The 16,768-nt window shown below is 39.1% G+C and overlaps 2 non-coding genes across 2 annotated transcripts; both read left to right on the top strand.

Annotated features, from left to right (window-relative positions):
• The first annotated feature begins 14,021 nt into the window (after positions 1-14,021).
• LOC135036370 (U5 spliceosomal RNA) lies at positions 14,022-14,138 on the top strand. The gene has a single exon (XR_010231148.1). It is a non-coding gene; the product is annotated as a U5 spliceosomal RNA (small nuclear RNA).
• Positions 14,139-15,684: 1,546 nt separating this feature from the next.
• Positions 15,685-15,799, top strand: LOC135036368 (U5 spliceosomal RNA). The gene has a single exon (XR_010231147.1). It is a non-coding gene; the product is annotated as a U5 spliceosomal RNA (small nuclear RNA).
• Positions 15,800-16,768: the final 969 nt, after the last annotated feature.

A 16,768-nucleotide genomic window follows, 5' to 3' on the forward strand; every position in this document is an offset into this window, starting at 1 on the left:
CTATTGCCCTATTTTTTAAGCATCAATGTATACCAGTGACATATTATCAGTAATTAATAATTATTAATTACCTGTCCTGGGTCTTCTTCTGCTGTAGTTCACCTTTGATCGTTGCCGTGAGAAGTTTTGAGTCAAGGGGGCCTCGCAGTAAGCAGGGATGTAGCTTGCTTGATGTTCTCCTCACATGCTGCTTCATGGAGAATGCCCACCTGGAAAAGGGAGAGAAGCGTGATAATATGTTCCTGGCAGACAATGATGCTTAAAAAAGACAAAGGTGCAACGTCTGGCATGATAATGATTTTATCTTAACTCTAATATTATTTATTTACAATCTATCTTATCTAAATATCTATCTTAACTTACCTTTAAGCTTATCTAATTACAATCTATCTTATCTATATATATATATATATATATCTTATCTCTAATATTATCTATTTACAGTTAGCTTAACTTATCCATCTACCTTATCTATCTACCTTATCTATCTATCTATCTATCTATCTATCTATCTATCTATCTATCTATCTATCATCATTACCATGCTCGTTGTTGCAGGGGTGAGCAGGTGACTGGTGCTGCGGCAGATTGGGGAGCCACTACTAATACCTTCTTTGCCCCTTCCCTATTGCCCTATTTTTTAAGCATCAATGTATATTAGTGACATATTATCAGTAATTAATAATTATTAATTACCTGTCCTGGGTCTTCTTCTGCTGTAGTTCACCTTTGATCGTTGCCGTGAGAAGTTTTGAGTCAAGGGGGCCTCGCAGTAAGCAGGGATGTAGCTTGCTTGATGTTCTCTTCACATGCTGCTTCATGGAGAATGCCCACCTGGAAAAGGGAGAGAAGCATGATAATATGTTCCTGGCAGACAATGATGCTTAAAAAAGACAAAGGTGCAACGTCGGGCATGATAATGATTTTATCTTAACTCTAATATTATTTATTTACAATCTATCTTATCTAAATATCTATCTTAACTTACCTTTAAGCTTATCTAATTACAATCTATCTTATCTATATATATATATATCTTATCTCTAATATTATCTATTTACAGTTAGCTTAACTTATCCATCTACCTTATCTATCTACCTTATCTATCTATCTATCTATCTATCTATCTTTCTATCTATCTATCATCATTACCATGCTCGTTGTTGCAGGGGTGAGCAGGTGACTGGTGCTGTGGCAGATTGGGGAGCCACTACTAATACCTTCTTTGCCCCTTCCCTATTGCCCTATTTTTTAAGCATCAATGTATACCAGTGACATATTATCAGTAATTAATAATTATTAATTACCTGTCCTGGGTCTTCTTCTGCTGTAGTTCACCTTTGATCGTTGCCGTGAGAAGTTTTGAGTCAAGGGGGCCTCGCAGTAAGCAGGGATGTAGCTTGCTTGATGTTCTCCTCACATGCTGCTTCATGGAGAATGCCCACCTGGAAAAGGGAGAGAAGCGTGATAATATGTTCCTGGCAGACAATGATGCTTAAAAAAGACAAAGGTGCAACGTCGGGCATGATAATGATTTTATCTTAACTCTAATATTATTTATTTACAATCTATCTTATCTAAATATCTATCTTAACTTACCTTTAAGCTTATCTAATTACAATCTATCTTATCTATATATATATATCTTATCTCTAATATTATCTATTTACAGTTAGCTTAACTTATCCATCTACCTTATCTATCTACCTTATCTATCTATCTATCTATCTATCTATCTATCTATCTATCTATCTATCTATCTATCTATCATCATTACCATGCTCGTTGTTGCAGGGGTGAGCAGGTGACTGGTGCTGTGGCAGATTGGGGAGCCACTACTAATACCTTCTTTGCCCCTTCCCTATTGCCCTATTTTTTAAGCATCAATGTATACCAGTGACATATTATCAGTAATTAATAATTATTAATTACCTGTCCTGGGTCTTCTTCTGCTGTAGTTCACCTTTGATCGTTGCCGTGAGAAGTTTTGAGTCAAGGGGGCCTCGCAGTAAGCAGGGATGTAGCTTGCTTGATGTTCTCCTCACATGCTGCTTCATGGAGAATGCCCACCTGGAAAAGGGAGAGAAGCGTGATAATATGTTCCTGGCAGACAATGATGCTTAAAAAAGACAAAGGTGCAACGTCGGGCATGATAATGATTTTATCTTAACTCTAATATTATTTATTTACAATCTATCTTATCTAAATATCTATCTTAACTTACTTTTAAGCTTATCTAATTACAATCTATCTTATCTATATATATCTTATCTCTAATATTATCTATTTACAGTTAGCTTAACTTATCCATCTACCTTATCTATCTACCTTATCTATCTACCTTATCTATCTATCTATCTATCTATCTATCTATCTATCTATCTATCTATCTATCTATCTATCTATCATCATTACCATGCTCGTTGTTGCAGGGGTGAGCAGGTGACTGGTGCTGCGGCAGATTGGGGAGCCACTACTAATACCTTCTTTGCCCCTTCCCTATTGCCCTATTTTTTAAGCATCAATGTATATTAGTGACATATTATCAGTAATTAATAATTATTAATTACCTGTCCTGGGTCTTCTTCTGCTGTAGTTCACCTTTGATCGTTGCCGTGAGAAGTTTTGAGTCAAGGGGGCCTCGCAGTAAGCAGGGATGTAGCTTGCTTGATGTTCTCCTCACATGCTGCTTCATGGAGAATGCCCACCTGGAAAAGGGAGAGAAGCGTGATAATATGTTCCTGGCAGACAATGATGCTTAAAAAAGACAAAGGTGCAACGTCGGGCATGATAATGATTTTATCTTAACTCTATTACAATCTATCTTATCTATATATATATCTTATCTCTAATATTATCTATTTACAGTTAGCTTAACTTATCCATCTACCTTATCTATCTACCTTATCTATCTATCTATCTATCTATCTATCTATCTATCTATCTATCTATCTATATCTATCTATCATCATTACCATGCTCGTTGTTGCAGGGGTGAGCAGGTGACTGGTGCTGCGGCAGATTGGGGAGCCACTACTAATACCTTCTTTGCCCCTTCCCTATTGCCCTATTTTTTAAGCATCAATGTATATTAGTGACATATTAACAGTAATTAATAATTATTAATTACCTGTCCTGGGTCTTCTTCTGCTGTAGTTCACCTTTGATCGTTGCCGTGAGAAGTTTTGAGTCAAGGGGGCCTCGCAGTAAGCAGGGATGTAGCTTGCTTGATGTTCTCCTCACATGCTGCTTCATGGAGAATGCCCACCTGGAAAAGGGAGAGAAGCGTGATAATATGTTCCTGGCAGACAATGATGCTTAAAAAAGACAAAGGTGCAACGTCGGGCATGATAATGATTTTATCTTAACTCTAATATTATTTATTTACAATCTATCTTATCTAAATATCTATCTTAACTTACCTTTAAGCTTATCTAATTACAATCTATCTTATCTATATATATATATATCTTATCTCTAATATTATCTATTTACAGTTAGCTTAACTTATCCATCTACCTTATCTATCTACCTTATCTATCTATCTAATCTATCTATCTATCTATCTATCTATCTATCTATCTATCTATCTATCTATCATCATTACCATGCTCGTTGTTGCAGGGGTGAGCAGGTGACTGGTGCTGCGGCAGATTGGGGAGCCACTACTAATACCTTCTTTGCCCCTTCCCTATTGCCCTATTTTTTAAGCATCAATGTATATTAGTGACATATTATCAGTAATTAATAATTATTAATTACCTGTCCTGGGTCTTCTTCTGCTGTAGTTCACCTTTGATCGTTGCCGTGAGAAGTTTTGAGTCAAGGGGGCCTCGCAGTAAGCAGGGATGTAGCTTGCTTGATGTTCTCTTCACATGCTGCTTCATGGAGAATGCCCACCTGGAAAAGGGAGAGAAGCATGATAATATGTTCCTGGCAGACAATGATGCTTAAAAAAGACAAAGGTGCAACGTCGGGCATGATAATGATTTTATCTTAACTCTAATATTATTTATTTACAATCTATCTTATCTAAATATCTATCTTAACTTACCTTTAAGCTTATCTAATTACAATCTATCTTATCTATATATATATATCTTATCTCTAATATTATCTATTTACAGTTAGCTTAACTTATCCATCTACCTTATCTATCTACCTTATCTATCTATCTATCTATCTATCTATCTATCTATCTATCTATCTATCTATCTATCATCATTACCATGCTCGTTGTTGCAGGGGTGAGCAGGTGACTGGTGCTGTGGCAGATTGGGGAGCCACTACTAATACCTTCTTCTTCCCTATTGCCCTATTTTTTAAGCATCAATGTATACCAATGACATATTATCAGTAATTAATAATTATTAATTACCTGTCCTGGGTCTTCTTCTGCTGTAGTTCACCTTTGATATCTTATCTCTAATATTATCTATTTACAGTTAGCTTAACTTATCCATCTACCTTATCTATCTACCTTATCTATCTATCTATCTATCTATCTATCTATCTATCTATCTATCTATCTATCTATCATCATTACCATGCTCGTTGTTGCAGGGGTGAGCAGGTGACTGGTGCTGCGGCAGATTGGGGAGCCACTACTAATACCTTCTTTGCCCCTTCCCTATTGCCCTATTTTTTAAGCATCAATGTATATTAGTGACATATTATCAGTAATTAATAATTATTAATTACCTGTCCTGGGTCTTCTTCTGCTGTAGTTCACCTTTGATCGTTGCCGTGAGAAGTTTTGAGTCAAGGGGGCCTCGCAGTAAGCAGGGATGTAGCTTGCTTGATGTTCTCTTCACATGCTGCTTCATGGAGAATGCCCACCTGGAAAAGGGAGAGAAGCATGATAATATGTTCCTGGCAGACAATGATGCTTAAAAAAGACAAAGGTGCAACGTCGGGCATGATAATGATTTTATCTTAACTCTAATATTATTTATTTACAATCTATCTTATCTAAATATCTATCTTAACTTACCTTTAAGCTTATCTAATTACAATCTATCTTATCTATATATATATATATCTTATCTCTAATATTATCTATTTACAGTTAGCTTAACTTATCCATCTACCTTATCTATCTACCTTATCTATCTATCTATCTATCTATCTTTCTATCTATCTATCATCATTACCATGCTCGTTGTTGCAGGGGTGAGCAGGTGACTGGTGCTGTGGCAGATTGGGGAGCCACTACTAATACCTTCTTTGCCCCTTCCCTATTGCCCTATTTTTTAAGCATCAATGTATACCAGTGACATATTATCAGTAATTAATAATTATTAATTACCTGTCCTGGGTCTTCTTCTGCTGTAGTTCACCTTTGATCGTTGCCGTGAGAAGTTTTGAGTCAAGGGGGCCTCGCAGTAAGCAGGGATGTAGCTTGCTTGATGTTCTCCTCACATGCTGCTTCATGGAGAATGCCCACCTGGAAAAGGGAGAGAAGCGTGATAATATGTTCCTGGCAGACAATGATGCTTAAAAAAGACAAAGGTGCAACGTCGGGCATGATAATGATTTTATCTTAACTCTAATATTATTTATTTACAATCTATCTTATCTAAATATCTATCTTAACTTACCTTTAAGCTTATCTAATTACAATCTATCTTATCTATATATATATATCTTATCTCTAATATTATCTATTTACAGTTAGCTTAACTTATCCATCTACCTTATCTATCTACCTTATCTATCTATCTATCTATCTATCTATCTATCTATCTATCTATCTATCTATCTATCTATCTATCATCATTACCATGCTCGTTGTTGCAGGGGTGAGCAGGTGACTGGTGCTGTGGCAGATTGGGGAGCCACTACTAATACCTTCTTTGCCCCTTCCCTATTGCCCTATTTTTTAAGCATCAATGTATACCAGTGACATATTATCAGTAATTAATAATTATTAATTACCTGTCCTGGGTCTTCTTCTGCTGTAGTTCACCTTTGATCGTTGCCGTGAGAAGTTTTGAGTCAAGGGGGCCTCGCAGTAAGCAGGGATGTAGCTTGCTTGATGTTCTCCTCACATGCTGCTTCATGGAGAATGCCCACCTGGAAAAGGGAGAGAAGCGTGATAATATGTTCCTGGCAGACAATGATGCTTAAAAAAGACAAAGGTGCAACGTCGGGCATGATAATGATTTTATCTTAACTCTAATATTATTTATTTACAATCTATCTTATCTAAATATCTATCTTAACTTACTTTTAAGCTTATCTAATTACAATCTATCTTATCTATATATATCTTATCTCTAATATTATCTATTTACAGTTAGCTTAACTTATCCATCTACCTTATCTATCTACCTTATCTATCTACCTTATCTATCTATCTATCTATCTATCTATCTATCTATCTATCTATCTATCTATCTATCATCATTACCATGCTCGTTGTTGCAGGGGTGAGCAGGTGACTGGTGCTGCGGCAGATTGGGGAGCCACTACTAATACCTTCTTTGCCCCTTCCCTATTGCCCTATTTTTTAAGCATCAATGTATATTAGTGACATATTATCAGTAATTAATAATTATTAATTACCTGTCCTGGGTCTTCTTCTGCTGTAGTTCACCTTTGATCGTTGCCGTGAGAAGTTTTGAGTCAAGGGGGCCTCGCAGTAAGCAGGGATGTAGCTTGCTTGATGTTCTCCTCACATGCTGCTTCATGGAGAATGCCCACCTGGAAAAGGGAGAGAAGCGTGATAATATGTTCCTGGCAGACAATGATGCTTAAAAAAGACAAAGGTGCAACGTCGGGCATGATAATGATTTTATCTTAACTCTAATATTATTTATTTACAATCTATCTTATCTAAATATCTATCTTAACTTACCTTTAAGCTTATCTAATTACAATCTATCTTATCTATATATATATCTTATCTCTAATATTATCTATTTACAGTTAGCTTAACTTATCCATCTACCTTATCTATCTACCTTATCTATCTACCTTATCTATCTACCTATCTATCTATCTATCTATCTATCTATCTATCTATCTATCTATCTATCTATCATCATTACCATGCTCGTTGTTGCAGGGGTGAGCAGGTGACTGGTGCTGTGGCAGATTGGGGAACACTACTAATACCTTCTTTGCCCCTTCCCTATTGCCCTATTTTTTAAGCATCAATGTATACCAGTGACATATTATCAGTAATTAATAATTATTAATTACCTGTCCTGGGTCTTCTTCTGCTGTAGTTCACCTTTGATCGCTGCCGTGAGAAGTTTTGAGTCAAGGGGGCCTCGCAGTAAGCAGGGATGTAGCTTGCTTGATGTTCTCCTCACATGCTGCTTCATGGAGAATGCCCACCTGGAAAAGGGAGAGAAGCGTGATAATATGTTCCTGGCAGACAATGATGCTTAAAAAAGACAAAGGTGCAACGTCGGGCATGATAATGATTTTATCTTAACTCTAATATTATTTATTTATTTACAATCTATCTTATCTAAATATCTATCTTAACTTACCTTTAAGCTTATCTAATTACAATCTATCTTATCTATATATATATCTTATCTCTAATATTATCTATTTACAGTTAGCTTAACTTATCCATCTACCTTATCTATCTACCTTATCTATCTACCTTATCTATCTATCTATCTATCTATCTATCTATCTATCTATCTATCTATCTATCTATCTATCTATCATCATTACCATGCTCGTTGTTGCAGGGGTGAGCAGGTGACTGGTGCTGTGGCAGATTGGGGAACCACTACTAATACCTTCTTTGCCCCTTCCCTATTGCCCTATTTTTTAAGCATCAATGTATTCCAGTGACATATTATCAGTAATTAATAATTATTAATTACCTGTCCTGGGTCTTCTTCTGTTGTAGTTCACCTTTGATCGTTGCCGTGAGAAGTTTTGAGTCAAGGGGGCCTCGCAGTAAGCAGGGATGTAGCTTGCTTGATGTTCTCCTCACATGCTGCTTCATGGAGAATGCCCACCTGGAAAAGGGAGAGAAGCGTGATAATATGTTCCTGGCAGACAATGATGCTTAAAAAAGACAAAGGTGCAACGTCGGGCATGATAATGATTTTATCTTAACTCTAATATTATTTATTTACAATCTATCTTATCTAAATATCTATCTTAACTTACCTTTAAGCTTATCTAATTACAATCTATCTTATCTATATATATATCTTATCTCTAATATTATCTATTTACAGTTAGCTTAACTTATCCATCTACCTTATCTATCTACCTTATCTATCTATCTATCTTTCTATCTATCTATCTATCTATCTATCTATCTATCTATCTATCTATCTATCTATCTATCTATCATCATTACCATGCTCGTTGTTGCAGGGGTGAGCAGGTGACTGGTGCTGCGGCAGATTGTACCTTCTTTGCCCCTTCCCTATTGCCCTATTTTTTAAGCATCAATGTATATTAGTGACATATTATCAGTAATTAATAATTATTAATTACCTGTCCTGGGTCTTCTTCTGCTGTAGTTCACCTTTGATCGTTGCCGTGAGAAGTTTTGAGTCAAGGGGGCCTCGCAATAAGCAGGGATGTAGCTTGCTTGATGTTCTCCTCACATGCTGCTTCATGGAGAATGCCCACCTGGAAAAGGGAGAGAAGCGTGATAATATGTTCCTGGCAGACAATGATGCTTAAAAAAGACAAAGGTGCAACGTCGGGCATGATAATGATTTTATCTTAACTCTAATATTATTTATTTACAATCTATCTTATCTAAATATCTATCTTAACTTACCTTTATGCTTATCTAATTACAATCTATCTTATCTATATATATATCTTATCTATAATATTATCTATTTACAGTTAGCTTAACTTATCCATCTACCTTATCTATCTACCTTATCTATCTATCTATCTATCTATCTATCTATCTATCTATCTATCTATCTATCTATCATCATTACCATGCTCGTTGTTGCAGGGGTGAGCAGGTGACTGGTGCTGTGGCAGATTGGGGAGCCACTACTAATACCTTCTTTGCCCCTTCCCTATTGCCCTATTTTTTAAGCATCAATGTATACCAGTGACATATTATCAGTAATTAATAATTATTAATTACCTGTCCTGGGTCTTCTTCTGCTGTAGTTCACCTTTGATCGTTGCCGTGAGAAGTTTTGAGTCAAGGGGGCCTCGCAGTAAGCAGGGATGTAGCTTGCTTGATGTTCTCCTCACATGCTGCTTCATGGAGAATGCCCACCTGGAAAAGGGAGAGAAGCGTGATAATATGTTCCTGGCAGACAATGATGCTTAAAAAAGACAAAGGTGCAACGTCGGGCATGATAATGATTTTATCTTAACTCTATTACAATCTATCTTATCTATATATATATCTTATCTCTAATATTATCTATTTACAGTTAGCTTAACTTATCCATCTACCTTATCTATCTACCTTATCTATCTATCTATCTATCTATCTATCTATCTATCTATCTATCTATCTATCTATCATCATTACCATGCTCGTTGTTGCAGGGGTGAGCAGGTGACTGGTGCTGCGGCAGATTGTACCTTCTTTGCCCCTTCCCTATTGCCCTATTTTTTAAGCATCAATGTATATTAGTGACATATTAACAGTAATTAATAATTATTAATTACCTGTCCTGGGTCTTCTTCTGCTGTAGTTCACCTTTGATCGTTGCCGTGAGAAGTTTTGAGTCAAGGGGGCCTCGCAGTAAGCAGGGATGTAGCTTGCTTGATGTTCTCCTCACATGCTGCTTCATGGAGAATGCCCACCTGGAAAAGGGAGAGAAGCGTGATAATATGTTCCTGGCAGACAATGATGCTTAAAAAAGACAAAGGTGCAACGTCTGGCATGATAATGATTTTATCTTAACTCTAATATTATTTATTTACAATCTATCTTATCTAAATATCTATCTTAACTTACCTTTAAGCTTATCTAATTACAATCTATCTTATCTATATATATATATATATATCTTATCTCTAATATTATCTATTTACAGTTAGCTTAACTTATCCATCTACCTTATCTATCTACCTTATCTATCTATCTATCTATCTATCTATCTATCTATCTATCTATCTATCTATCTATCTATCATCATTACCATGCTCGTTGTTGCAGGGGTGAGCAGGTGACTGGTGCTGCGGCAGATTGGGGAGCCACTACTAATACCTTCTTTGCCCCTTCCCTATTGCCCTATTTTTTAAGCATCAATGTATATTAGTGACATATTATCAGTAATTAATAATTATTAATTACCTGTCCTGGGTCTTCTTCTGCTGTAGTTCACCTTTGATCGTTGCCGTGAGAAGTTTTGAGTCAAGGGGGCCTCGCAGTAAGCAGGGATGTAGCTTGCTTGATGTTCTCTTCACATGCTGCTTCATGGAGAATGCCCACCTGGAAAAGGGAGAGAAGCATGATAATATGTTCCTGGCAGACAATGATGCTTAAAAAAGACAAAGGTGCAACGTCGGGCATGATAATGATTTTATCTTAACTCTAATATTATTTATTTACAATCTATCTTATCTAAATATCTATCTTAACTTACCTTTAAGCTTATCTAATTACAATCTATCTTATCTATATATATATATATCTTATCTCTAATATTATCTATTTACAGTTAGCTTAACTTATCCATCTACCTTATCTATCTACCTTATCTATCTATCTATCTATCTATCTATCTATCTTTCTATCTATCTATCATCATTACCATGCTCGTTGTTGCAGGGGTGAGCAGGTGACTGGTGCTGTGGCAGATTGGGGAGCCACTACTAATACCTTCTTTGCCCCTTCCCTATTGCCCTATTTTTTAAGCATCAATGTATACCAGTGACATATTATCAGTAATTAATAATTATTAATTACCTGTCCTGGGTCTTCTTCTGCTGTAGTTCACCTTTGATCGTTGCCGTGAGAAGTTTTGAGTCAAGGGGGCCTCGCAGTAAGCAGGGATGTAGCTTGCTTGATGTTCTCCTCACATGCTGCTTCATGGAGAATGCCCACCTGGAAAAGGGAGAGAAGCGTGATAATATGTTCCTGGCAGACAATGATGCTTAAAAAAGACAAAGGTGCAACGTCGGGCATGATAATGATTTTATCTTAACTCTAATATTATTTATTTACAATCTATCTTATCTAAATATCTATCTTAACTTACCTTTAAGCTTATCTAATTACAATCTATCTTATCTATATATATATATCTTATCTCTAATATTATCTATTTACAGTTAGCTTAACTTATCCATCTACCTTATCTATCTACCTTATCTATCTATCTATCTATCTATCTATCTATCTATCTATCTATCTATCTATCTATCTATCATCATTACCATGCTCGTTGTTGCAGGGGTGAGCAGGTGACTGGTGCTGTGGCAGATTGGGGAGCCACTACTAATACCTTCTTTGCCCCTTCCCTATTGCCCTATTTTTTAAGCATCAATGTATACCAGTGACATATTATCAGTAATTAATAATTATTAATTACCTGTCCTGGGTCTTCTTCTGCTGTAGTTCACCTTTGATCGTTGCCGTGAGAAGTTTTGAGTCAAGGGGGCCTCGCAGTAAGCAGGGATGTAGCTTGCTTGATGTTCTCCTCACATGCTGCTTCATGGAGAATGCCCACCTGGAAAAGGGAGAGAAGCGTGATAATATGTTCCTGGCAGACAATGATGCTTAAAAAAGACAAAGGTGCAACGTCGGGCATGATAATGATTTTATCTTAACTCTAATATTATTTATTTACAATCTATCTTATCTAAATATCTATCTTAACTTACTTTTAAGCTTATCTAATTACAATCTATCTTATCTATATATATCTTATCTCTAATATTATCTATTTACAGTTAGCTTAACTTATCCATCTACCTTATCTATCTACCTTATCTATCTACCTTATCTATCTATCTATCTATCTATCTATCTATCTATCTATCTATCTATCTATCATCATTACCATGCTCGTTGTTGCAGGGGTGAGCAGGTGACTGGTGCTGCGGCAGATTGGGGAGCCACTACTAATACCTTCTTTGCCCCTTCCCTATTGCCCTATTTTCTTTATCATCCACTAGGGGTCACTGGAGTACTCTTGGGATATGGACGGGCGTAGCCGAACAAGGGCACTGAATATTTAAATTTAGGACCCTCCCCCCCCTCCATATCCCCGAGTACCTCAGTGTACGACCTCAGTGTTTTTTCGGTGCTCACAGCACGAACAAGGCTTGTGGTATATCCACACTTGGATTTTTATTTTTAAATTTTTATTTTTAATTTTTATTTTTACACTTAGCACATCCCTTCCCAGTTTCTGGAAAAACATGGGTCCGGGATAGTGCCGCTGCACGGGCAGCGAATGGCGTGTCGGTCCTCACAAAGAGCACCCTCACAGCCACAGGCGCTACAAGACAGCGCATGGCGTGTCGGTCCTCACAAAGAGCACCCTCACAGCCACAGGCAGACTGTCTCCTACTGCAACTGGACGGAGATTACAAGCCCCGTCACAGCCAGGAGGAGAGCTGAAAACTGGACGGTGCTTACAGTAAGAAGCCCCGTCACAGCCAGGATGGAAGCCCCGTCACAATCTGGACGGAGCTTACAGAAGTGCGACACTAAGGTATGGTGGGGGGGGGTCAGGGCGGTCAGCTCACGCTGCCGCCCTGCTGTGTGGGAAAGCATTTATTTTTACCGCTGCTTTGCCCGCCGCTTACAGAGACCCCGCTGAACGAGAGAGCGGCCGCACGTCACTCACAGACGCCGGCCGCTCGCCCAGCCAATGTACCAGTACTCTGCACTGTAACGAGCGGCCGCACGTCACTCAGACGCCGGCCGCTCTTCCAGCAGGGGTGATAACCGAGCGGCCGCACGTCACTCAGACGCCGGCCGCTCTCCCAGCAGGGGGGTGATAACCGAGCGGCCGCACGTCACTCAGACGCCGGCCGCTCTCCCAGCACGGTAACCGAGCGGCCGCACGTCACTCAGACGCCGGCCGCTCTCCCAGCACGGTAACCGAGCGGCCGCACGTCACTCAGACGCCGGCCGCTCTCCCAGCCACTGTACGCGAGCGCCGCTCAAGCAGCCACTCTGCGTACCCGGGTCTAAAGCTCCGAGCGGCCGTACGTCACTAAAGACGCCGGCCGCTCTTCCAGCGCTGCACCCGGCCACTGCTGTATGAGGCGCCGCCCGTTCCTAGGGCTCCCCGGCGCAATATAGCAGCGCTCCCCGGGTTTCCCCAAGCTCCCTGCACTCGCTTCCGGCGCTGCACAGGGAGAAGCTACATCACAAGCAGCGCGGCTGCGGGGGGGGGTGACGGTGAGTAAAGCCCATAGCAGCAGCAAAGGCTGCATGGGTTAATACACTGCTCAGTTCTAAATAAGACACTGCTCAGTTCTAAATAAGACAGTTTTTAAACAAGTTATTTACCCATAGCAGCAGCAAAGGCTGCTTGGGAATAAGATATGTTGGATAATTCACTGCAGGCAGTGTTGAGAAAAGCCATAGCAGCAGAAGGCTGCATGGGGTAAGACTGCTTAGTGTTTAAACAGTTAATGAAAATAACTGGAAGGCTAACTAAAGTATAAGGCTGCATAATGTATTGTAAACTGCACGGAGTTTACTGTATAATAGACCTGTAACTGTAGAATAGGCTATTGAGCCTATATTTAAGGTATAATAGGCTATTAAGCCTATATATTAACGCTGCAGCAGGTAACCTGTCCTGTGATTTTCAGTGGAAGCATGGCATGAGGTCATTTTAATCATTGCTGTTCTTCCAGGTTATAATTCCAGACCCATACACCTATACTCCACAAGGAGGCGCAGGGGTGTTAGTAGGAATTTTTGGTTCAGGTTTTCACATAAGTTAGCCATGTAATCTGTATTTCTAATTAATTCTAGAACATTCCTGCCCTACATCTCTCAGCCACCAGAGGCGCAGGGAAGTTAGTAGGAATTTGGTTCGGGTTTCATATGCCCATGTGAACTGCTTTTCACATAAAAGAAAATGTTTTGATTTCTCTTCATAGCTAATAAATCTTTCGTTTGTTGCTAAAGATTTCCGTAGAGAGAAACAAGCTTGATAACATATATATATATATGACACATAATAACTTCATTAAGTCGTGCAAGTGTCTGTCTATTGCCTATTATTTTATGGTGTCTGTCTACATAGCGAGTAAGGCTATAGTGCAGACTAGAAATAATTTTAAAAATCCTATGTTAACATTGGCAATTCAAATTAAAAGAGCGGTAACATCGGAGTCTCGGAATGACTCCGCCAGCCCTAACAAAAGACAGTCTTCCAAAGGGCCAATTTTCCTTTGGGTACCAGAGTGTTTATTTAACTCGATTCTATGTCAAATTATAACTACGAGTGAAAAGGTACATTAGACCAGCACTCAGATAGTGCGGGGGGGTTGTTAACAACCATACATAATCGTTTCCAAAAGGACGCGACCCGCCATTGCTAGATGATTTTCTGTCAAAAACCCAGGATACATTTGGGTCACTAGAATCTATGTATCAAACAATGACGATCACTGGTAAAAGAAGCCGCAGAGTATATCTGTAAAGCTTCTGCTAACGCCGGTTATTTTCATTGTCGCTAGTTAAGCGCGACAAGGCCAGAGCCTGGTTGCTCATAAATTTGAGTATATTTGTAACGGCGTTTTATCCCTTTATAAGGAACAGTCACGCCTTGTAACGACAGGACGTTACAGTCAGCAAGCCAGTGGTTTGATGACTTCTTTTACAATTGTGGAAGCGCGTCTTTACATGTTACATTTGCGAGGTTTCAGGACTTCAACTCATACAGGTCTCAGCTATTTACAGCTTAAAGGACAAAACTGCCTCTGTCAAACGGTTGGCAGGTTGTCATTTAGTCTTTGCTGGTTTATAAACCAGGCAGTAGTACGCCAACAGAGTCAGAGTTACTTATTCCCCTCTGTTTGAGCAAAACCAAACAGCTCCGTTGCAATATCAATCAGCAAGTCATTTACTACAGTTAGAAAATGGATTTTCTGCGGTTAGTATTGGCTTATTGGAGCCACACAATTGCAGAATTGCATTTGAATGCGTATTTACCCAGTCCGGTTTGTTCTTCACAGGTTCTAGCGGTTGCAGATCGCCACAACCATTAACCATTTCATGTCTACCGTTGTTTATCGCTTTGGGTATTTACCAAAGGGAGGTTGGGATGATAACTCATCTCACATAAGAACTCTGTCTCAACAAAGTTCCTTTAACTTGCGCTACTAAGGTATACTGCGGTAGCAGATCAAGTTCGAAAACAATCACATCTAATTCCGTCTAAACGATGTCAATGCTTAGGTAAGATGATAAATACGGCAAGACTTTTACCTACTACACCAGCAATAACAAATGTACGTCTAGTAATTAGTGCAAAACACGCACACTAGCGGTACATTGGTGTATTCACCTATTAAGAATAAAGATGTGTTTTCAATTTAGTTCGCCACCCTTCACTCGCGTTTCCCACAGAGGGAAAAGGGTGCATATACTCTGGACGACAGTCGCAGAGGGTCAGGATTTGTAGTTAAAATCAGCAACAAAGGTTCTAAAACACGACAGATTGCTGTCGATAAAGGTCCTAGAACTCTGTGCATTTTACAATGCAATACATGATTCGCTTCAGTCTGACCAGGTATATACTCTGGTTTCTCTTAAGAACGAATAAATCTTTCGCCTTTTACTAAATATTTCTGTAGAGAGGAATAACCGTGAGTTTCATGTAATTTTTTGATGCCTGCCTCACGCTGGGCTTAAGCAGTCAAACAAGGCAACGGCAGTTGCATACACAACAACCAGTAAGAACCAAGAAGCCGCATGGTAATGCAGCATGTGACTCAAATCCTCAATGGCTTAGAACACCATTATGTGAAAATGTCAAGAGATCATTACGTGAGTGGACATCTGTTAGACAGAGGATCTCACCCGTCAGGATTTGGATCCTGAAAACTGGACATTAAATCCAGAGGTGTTTCATATGGGAGTCCACAGAAGGGGGTTACCCTCAAGTATACATGATGGCATCTCGCCACAATTACAAAAGCTCAGTATGTGTACAAAACAGATCACAAGGGCAGTGGCGGTGGAGTCTCTCACATTCATGTGGTCATTCAGCATCGTGTATCTGGCTCCACCAGTTTCAGCTGCTCTCTCCGTTGTCAAAACGGCTCATAAGACAGTTTGTCACAGTCATACTGGTGGTAGCTCATGGGTTTCGGAGAAGTTGCTTCTCGAATGTTCAAGGAATACTTGCACACGATCTTGACCCGCTCATAATACGTCCAACCTGTTACATCAGGGAACGTTAGTTTACCCATAGTTACCTATGTACCTATTATCTATGTACCGCAGCTGCGGTTGACGGGAGGAGGGTGCAGACCGCCCTCTTAAGAAATTGAGCATTACAGTATCGGTTATACTAACCAGGTTACGAAATAGTAAGCCGTTTAAGGCAGCTAATTTTTACAAAATTTCGTGTGCTTACATAGGGTGTAAACCTCGGAAGTTTCCAACATCATCCTTCAAGTAACCCGTATTCTGTTAAACAGGGTGGGATGGAAAACTGCGTTGATCTGCACGAAGAGTGCAGGTATCTGTGTGGTAAACTTAATTTCAAAGACGTTTGCCTCTATTGGCGTCTGTACACATCTTTATACAAGGTGTCATCAAAGTTCACACTCTATTTATCCCACCTACAGCGCCAGGCGACTTGAAGTTGGGTTC

This window comes from Pseudophryne corroboree, unplaced genomic scaffold (genome assembly GCF_028390025.1).
Source record: "Pseudophryne corroboree isolate aPseCor3 unplaced genomic scaffold, aPseCor3.hap2 scaffold_643, whole genome shotgun sequence".
Lineage (NCBI taxonomy): Eukaryota > Metazoa > Chordata > Amphibia > Anura > Myobatrachidae > Pseudophryne > Pseudophryne corroboree.